This window comes from Cantharellus anzutake, assembly GCF_015039405.1.
Source record: "Cantharellus anzutake strain C23 chromosome Unknown EI90scaffold_24, whole genome shotgun sequence".
Classification (NCBI taxonomy): Eukaryota; Fungi; Basidiomycota; class Agaricomycetes; order Cantharellales; family Hydnaceae; genus Cantharellus; species Cantharellus anzutake.
In genome coordinates, this window is record NW_024066974.1 from 27,458 (window position 1) to 35,719 (window position 8,262).

Consider the following 8,262-nt stretch of genomic DNA (forward strand, 5'->3'; position numbering starts at 1 on the left):
GCTCAGCACACAAGGCTGTAAGTGATACAAGATAGTGTATTTTACGGTGGTGTGTAAGCGGTTACCCGGAGGTTCCCGCTTGCCCACGTGACTATCATCAGCAAAAGTCCGTTATGCTCCGGAGCATCAGGAGTGGCTGGAGCATGTGGGAGACAAAACAGCAGATTGGGCACTCCTGGAGCCAATAGTGTTCTCCTGGGAGGGGGTTCAGGAGCGGCTGGGAGTGGTGAGGAGTATGCAATGTGCCAGGAGCAGTGGGAGGAAAATTTTGGTCTCTAAAAGTTGAAAAAAAAAATTTAGGGAAAAAAATCAAAAAAAATTCAGGAACTATAGTGCCTTTAAAGTGCTTTCAGGACATATAATTATTTGCGAAATTGAGGAAGAAATGATGGAGAAAAATGGAAAATACTTTTGGAGACCCGAGAAGTAATGAGAACTGAATTGATGGGAAAGTCTGAAAATTGAATAGGAAAGTGAGGGGAAGCCTTGTAGCATTGTTATTTTCTGCTGTTGTGATTTTTCCTGATTGTTCTTGGTCTCACTCCCAGCTGCTCCTGGACCCTCCCAGGAGCTTTCAGGAGCTTCCAGGAGTATTGAGGAGCAGCTGGGAATGAGACCAAGAAGAATCAGGAAAAATCACAACAGCAGAAAATAACAATGCTACAAGGCTTCCCCTCACTTTCCCATTCAATTTTCAGACTTTCCCTTCAATTCAGTTCTCATTATTTCTTGGGTCCCCGAAAGTATTTTCCATTAGCTGCTCCTGGACCCTCCCAGGAGCTTCCAGGAGTATCCAGGAGTACCCAGGAGCAGCTGGGAGTGAGACCAAGAAGAATCAGGAAAAATTAGAACAGCAGAAAATAACAATGCTACAAGGCTTCCCCTCACTTTCCCATTCAATTTTCAGACTTTCCCATCAATTCAGTTCTCATTATTTCTCGGGTCTCCAAAAGTATTTTCCATTTTTCTCCATCATTTCTTCCTCAATTTCGCAAATAATTATATATCCTGAAAGCACTTCAAAGGCACTACAGTTCCTGAATTTTTTTTGATTTTTTCCCTAATTATTTTTAGAAGTCCCTATTTTTCAAAATTTCCTCATTTCCCTCTATATTCCCCCCTCATTCTCCCCCTCATTCTCCCCCTCATTCTCCCCCTCATTTCCCCCTCATTTCCCCCCTCATTTCCCCCTCATTCTCCCCCATTTCCCCCTCCTCCATATTCTGCAAGTCCGAAAGTGATTAAGTTGCCAGATTAATCATATATCAGGCCATAAATTTTGACTGTGTATTGGTGAGTCTCAGTGTCCTTGATGTATAGTATAGTGTTTGATCTAAATGTTAAGTAGTGTCTTGTTGTGTTAGTCTTGTGGTAGGAGGTATTCATGGGGAGTCTTCCCTCTTTTTTTTTCCTTTTCATTTTCAAATGCTCCAGGAGCTCCCAGAAGCTTCTCACCCCTATACATTTTGAAGCATTAAATTGTATTTACTGGATATGTTTGTGCACAAAGCAATGCTCCATGCCCTCCTGGGAGTGCCCTGGAGTACCTGACCAACTCCGGAGGAAATGAGCTGTTCCTGGACCGGCCAATCTCCTCCTGATTCTCCCAGTGCTCCCCATACTCCGGAGCACTCAGGAGCATAACAATTTTTTGCTGATGATGTGTATCTAATTTACATGTGACTCGGGGTTCGGGGCTATTGCCCTGACATTCTCCCCCCTTGCGTTGCATTTGCGACGCATACAAGGTTGATAGTAAAATAAAACAGGGTTTTTTAATAGTTGATTTACATTGAGTTTGGAATTATCAATGAGTGTTTTGTTATCGCCACTTTAAAGTGGGCGATTTTGTACATGTCGGTGAAAGGAAGAGAGGGGGTTTAAGGAATGAATGAGTGTGGGCCGTTACTTTGAAGTGAACAGCGATACATTGGTATCGCAGGGAGAGAGGAAAGAAATGGTGGAGTTTGTCGAAAATGGATTTCGACCCAAAGGTTGTATGTCTTTGGTGTTCCTCACTTGTTCTGTGAGGGTTCGTGTGTAAGTGGTGTTTACACATGAGTGGTGGTGGATGTGGGTCTTTTGACGGAGTTGAGATTTCCACAATTGTTACTTGCAGTTCCTCGCATACAGTATTGTGTGCGGGGCCTCGAGTTGGGGGAAGGTGTTTTCATGGGCACCTTGATGGCATATTACCGTGTCACTTTCCCTTCTCTCAAGGGTGGGTTCATTGCCCCGGAGGAGGGTTTTCCTCCAGGTTGTTCATCTGGACATCCGATTGCTGCATCAGATGCGATGACGTAGCCTGGGCTACATTGTCAGGCTGTGGGCTCGACGAAGTGGGTGCTCCCTGGGTGGGAGCGGGCTGTTGTGTTCCTGAGCTGCTTGGCTCAGGTGTAGAGTACAGTAGGTCTACCGTTCTTCCCGTGGGGAAGGATGGTCGTTGGGCTGGTTGTCCAGCACAGAGACTTGCATCTCTTTCCCGGTATTTGGAAGCTTTTGCTTCCCGTTCTGCAGTTCTTGTGGCACGTTCCTCAGGAGTCCTGAGTGGTTTGAACTGGGACTTTAAGTAGGCAGCTTTGCCTAGGCTTTCCCAGGAGATTTTCCCCTTATTCTCTGGGGAATTATATTCCTCCACGAGTCTTGCGATACTCGGGAGTCCCAAGAAGTATTTCTCGGTTTCCTTCGCTTTTTCGCGAAGGACTCTGTGTACCTTGCCGCTTTTGAAGGCGGCTTTGGCCTGTTCGTACCAGTGTACGAATTCTTTCCCACTTACGCTTGTCCACCAAGCGTATGCGGCGTCATGCGGTGCTTCTGACCCCACTATTCTCCTCATGGGGAAGTTGGGGTCGATTGTTATGTTGACTGGAGCTTTGACTTTGCCAAACTCGTTGAATTCAGCAGTCTCGTATAGCATGTGGACACTTCCCTGCAGGGTAGCTTGCCCATAGGGTGCTGAGGTACTCAGTGGCCCGCTGCCTCTGGCAGTGGTCCCCATTTTAGGGTCTGCCTACCGCTCTCCCTCTTCCCCTCGACATGGGTTTGCCCCTCTGAGGGCGGGCCCTTATGCAACCTGGACAGGGTTGCCTGCCCACGGGGTGGCGGGATAGTCGGTGCCCCACCCCTTGATGCGCTAGTCCCCATGTGGGGTCGCGCCTCATGAGGCCCGGAACCGTATCCCCTCCCCCTGACCTGGGAGGCCCCCATCATGATGGGTTTGGCAGCGAGGTCTGCCAGTGCGTGTGCCTCTCTGAGCTCGCGTTTCAGTAATTCGATCTCTCTTTTTTGGAGATCAACTTCTCTCTCTGTGTCTTTCAGAGAGTCAAAGATGCCCTCAGCATCTCTTCATGCTCTGTTGTATTTGCGCCTCCAGTGGGTGCAATGGTTGCAGGCGTCTTCTGATGCCCTCGAGTTATCAGACCATGCCTGTTTGGACGGTCTGGATGAGGAGCCGCTGTCGCTCCCTCGTCTCCCTCCTACGAGGGACTTCATCTCTTTCAGCTCCTCACGGAGCTGACCTGTCTGAGCAGCTACCGCTGACGCGATGGCTGATTCCCAGCCTGCATTTGGCTGGGGCGTTGTTGGACCTGGGCCGAATTGGCTAATCCAGGGGTTGATCTGGCCAGGGAAGTTCCCTGGGGAGTATGCCTGGGGCTGCAGCAGCAAATGCTGCCCCTGGAATGGCGCTTGTTGCGCCATCGGTGCAGTTTGCACCACGTATGGTTGGAAGCCTCTTTGGGGAGGCTGGGGGTATGCGGTGCCTGTTAGCAACGCGGATGGTTGTTGGTTCGCAGCACTCATTTGTGCTGCGTGCGTTGTGTAATCCATGGCGCTTATCTGCACCTGGTGTTGTTGTTGTTCCGGGGAGCCTTGCTCCCTGGGTTGTCGTATTTCGATATCTGGCGGTTTGTTTGGATTGAACCGAGGGTTGCCTCCCCCAGAGAATGACATTTCGTCGTTATGTTACTCATGGTGGTGGGAGGGGTTTTCGTTCTTTCATGCGTGGGATTTGCCGCAGTTGTGTGTTCTTTTTGCATGTGAGCCTGTGGTTCACGTGGTCTAGGCGAGTTGCTCGCCTAGCCCATGTGATCTCTAGTACATGGTGTGGCTGTCCGGGCAAGTTACTCGCCCAGAACTTTCCCATGCTCTTGGCTGTGGGCCATCGTCCCTCAGCTTTACTTCCTCCGCCTCCGTTTTTGGGGGCGTAATGATGCCGAGAGTTCCCTGTCTTCTTTGATAGGGAGTTTTTCTGGTTCCCTTTCATTTTGTAAGGTGAGGTACTTGTCCAGGTGGACGAGGTCGTTGCAATTTCCTAGGGGTTCCCATGTGGTGTCCCCTAGTTCCCATTTAACCTTAAACCAGAGTTCGTTGTGAACCCATGCGTGGTTTAGGATTTCGCAAACTACTGCTTTGCGATTGGGGTCTTCCCCAAAGTCGTAGAATATGTTTACTTCCCTATTTGGGAAGATTTCCTGGTCATTCGGCTCGTGGGGTGCGAGCCGGGATACATGGAATCTTGGGTGGATTCCACGTTGTTCAAGTTGTGGTGGCAACTTGAGGACGTAGTTTGACGTTTCTGGAAATGTTTCCAGAATTTCGTAAGGCCCTATGTATAAGGGCTTTAGTTTTCCTGCCCTGCCTTTGGGTAGGTTCAGCTTATCCATGGATAAGTATGCAAGCTCGCCTTTTTTCAAAGGCGGGTCCGGGCATCTTTTCTTATTCACCTGGATTGTTTGAGCAGCGCGATTATGTATTATCGCGTCGTGTGCTGCCATGAGGTTTTCCTTCGCTTTTTGAGCGAAGTCATTTACTCCCAGGTAGTCCGAGAGTGGTGCTGTTAGGCACATCTTTGGCATATGGCCGTAGATTAATTCGAACGGGGCAAATCCTGTCGATGTGTTTGAGCTCGCATTGATCGCAAATTCCGCCATCGACAGTTTTGCTGCCCAGTCGCGTTGGTCTGGTCTAACCATTGCGCGTAGTATTTGTACTACTTTTTGTATCATTCTTTCCACTTGGCCGTCGCCTTGCGGGTGGAATGCAGTTGTGAATTTCAACTGTACACCGAGTATTCGGTGTAGTTCACGCCAGAATTTTGACGTGAATTTTGAGTCTCGATCTGATATGATCGAGTGTGGTAGACCATGGAGTCTTACAACTTCATGAAGAAATACGAATGCTAGTTCTAGTGCGTTCGTTGTTGTTTTTATTGGAATTAGGTGGACGTTAGACGTCAACCTACAGATGATTACCCAGAGGTAATCATATCCCAAGCTTGTTGGGAATGGGCCTGTGAAGTCCATGGCTATTGACGACCATGGTGTCTCCGGGGTCAGGAGTGGGTGGAGCATTCCAGGATTTCTCCTGGTGCTTTTCTTTGTCGTTTGACAAGTTCCGCAAGACCTGCAGAACTTGTGTGTATCCTTTCTCATCGACTTCCACCAAAAGTGTCGACAGAGGGTTTCCACTGTTTTCTTGGATCCTAGGTGTCCAAGTGTTTCATGGATGTTCTCGAGGATTATTCCCCAAATGGACTTCCTTTCGTAGTTCCCTTTCGGGACTACTATTTGGGTTGTTCCTCCTCCAAGTCGGGTTATCAGCCCGTCTTTTACGGAGAAGTTTTTGAAATTCCCCGGGTTCTCTAGGATTTCCCAGTGGATCTGGCTTTTCAAGTATCCAGATTTTATTGCCTCAATGAGGTCTTCTTCTTTGAATTGTTTTCGAAGGTTCTCTTCTGGAGTTATGATTTCTTCCAGATTTTGGGCGCTCCCCCCTAGAGCTTCCTCTAGGGTATTTCTCACACGTATCGCTGCGAGTCTCTTTTTCTCTGAGTTTTTACTCAGGGTACTGCTTAGTAGCAGTTCTTTGTATTCCTCGATTCTGTCGGGGATGACATCTTCTGCATTTTTGTCCAGGTGGATGTCCGCCGACACATAATCATCGAAATGCAGATCCTCGTCCATTGACGAGTCGTAGTATCATGAGAGTGCATCTGCCACTTTATTTTTGTGGCCTTCCACATATTTTATTTCGCAATTGAAGCTTGCGAAAAAGGCTTGCCATCTCAGGTGTCTCCCTGAGTTGTGGTTTTTCGCTTTGAAATATTCCAAAGCTTTGTGGTCCGTGATTACTGTGAATTCACGGCCTCCCATGAGGTCATCTTGCCATCTCATGAGCGCTTCGAGGACACCCAGTGCCTCGAGCTCGTAGGTGAAGTACCTACGTTGTGTGTTGGTGAACTTTTTGGACATGAATGCGGCCAGGCGGCAAGTCTGCCACTTTTCGCCTTGTCCAATTAATGCACCCATGCCCGCTGGGCATGCATCTGTTATGACCCAGACGTGGAGTTTGGTCCTCTCTTCTTCTGAGAGGCTTTCCGGTGGGTTCCACTGGACGGGCTTCAGGATCGGAGCCCTGCATGCTAGACGTTTGATTTCGTCGAAGCATTTCTGGTGGAGTGGTGTCCACCTGAATGTCTGCTTGTTTGAGCAGATTGTTTGCAGTGGTCCTGTGTAACCGCTGACGTTTGGCATGAATATTGATAGATATTCTACCATTCCCAGGAATCTTAGGACTCCTGTGTGGTCTACTGGCTCTCGCCCATTGTGGATTTTTTCCATTTTATCCACTTGAGCGTGGATGCCCTGTTCGTCCACTCGGCTTCCTAGAACGTCTAGGATTGGGGCAAATGGCTGGAATTTTTTCCGGCTTATGTAGAATTTTGCCCCTTTTAGGCGAGTGAATAACCACAATAGTGCTTTATTGTGGTTTTCCACCGAGCTTGTGCTGGTGAATATATCATCGAACCAGACGTGTAGGCATCTGCCTACTTCTCCTTGTAGTTCCCAGGTCAGTGCACGCTGGAAGGTGCAGGGAGCATTGCAGTCTCCTGTCAGAGACGGGATTATTGTCGGAGTCGGAATACTGTCAGAGATCTGGGATGCTGTCAGAGACTGGGAATATTGTTAGAGTCTGGCAGACTGTCAGAAGGCAGATAGAAGACAGATTGGGTTTCTGTCTGAGTTGAGGTCGGAGGTGGTGCAGAGTTCTGTTGGAGCGCGCATGTGGATATGTGGGCGGAAATATGCGGCGCGTCCGGAAGCGCTGTTCAAGGTTAGCAGAGTGGGATCGCGGCCTCAGCGACTCAGGTGGAGCGCTGTGCCCTGAGCTTGATGTTTGGGGGAGATCCCGTATTTACGGATTGACACTCACAGCGGACTTCAAACAAGACTTGCAGGCGGAGCGGACCTGTAGGAGGAGCACGGACTCAGAGGGGGGGAAGCCCCCTTTGCAGAATGAGGGACTCAGACCAGACAGGGGGGTACTCTAGTTGATTTCAGACTAAGGTCCCCGAAAGTATTTACAGGATATAAATAGGCAGGAGGGAAACACAGAAGGACCGGTCAGTCCGGCGCGGAAATAAGTGGGGATTGTCAAACTGAATGAAGGACAAGAGCCCGGGAAATGGGAGGCAATGAACTAAACAAAAGCGGATCAAGTGCCAATATTGACAGGTAATAAGAAGTGCATCAGCACATGGATCAAGTGCCAATATTGGCAAGTTATGCGAATGAATGGATGAACAATATAGGCACTCGGCAAGGAATGAATGGTATGCTGCCGAGTGACAAGATGGCCAGAGAAAAGCGGAGGTCAGCGCGCGGCGCCGATACAAGTCCGCAAATAAGCGGGGTCGGTGCGGTGCCGACACAGGTCCGTGAAGGGACATGGAAATCAGCGCGGTGCTGACAAGTCCGCAACAGAGGGTGGTCCATCAGTGCCGTCACAAACAAGGGCAGCGTGATGGCCAGCAAAGTCGGAGGGGAGTGTTGGCCTGACCACAGGGTGTGGAGGGCAACCAGGAGTGGCAGAGGTCCAGAGGGTGTGGAGGTGGGCAGAGGTACAGATGCAGGTGGAGGTCTGGATGCGGGCAGAAGTCCAGATGCGGGTGGAGGTCTGGATGCAGTGCATGGTTGATAGGGCAGGGGGCCAGACATCGGATTGGGGGCTGGTTAGATTGGGTTTCGGGTCGGCGGATTCGCCTATCGGCATTGATTCGCCGCTGACGGAGCCCCAGGATTTGTCGGTCATGACATCTCCTTGCTGCATCGTGTTCGAGTTGTACGTCCTGTGGGGCATGGAGAATGTTGTCCTATGGATGTCATCTGGATCTACGCGTATTTGTTCGTACGTGTCCGACATATCGATTTTAGATCGGTATGTTGCTCTGGTGACTGATTCCTGGATCAGTCGCATGTCTGG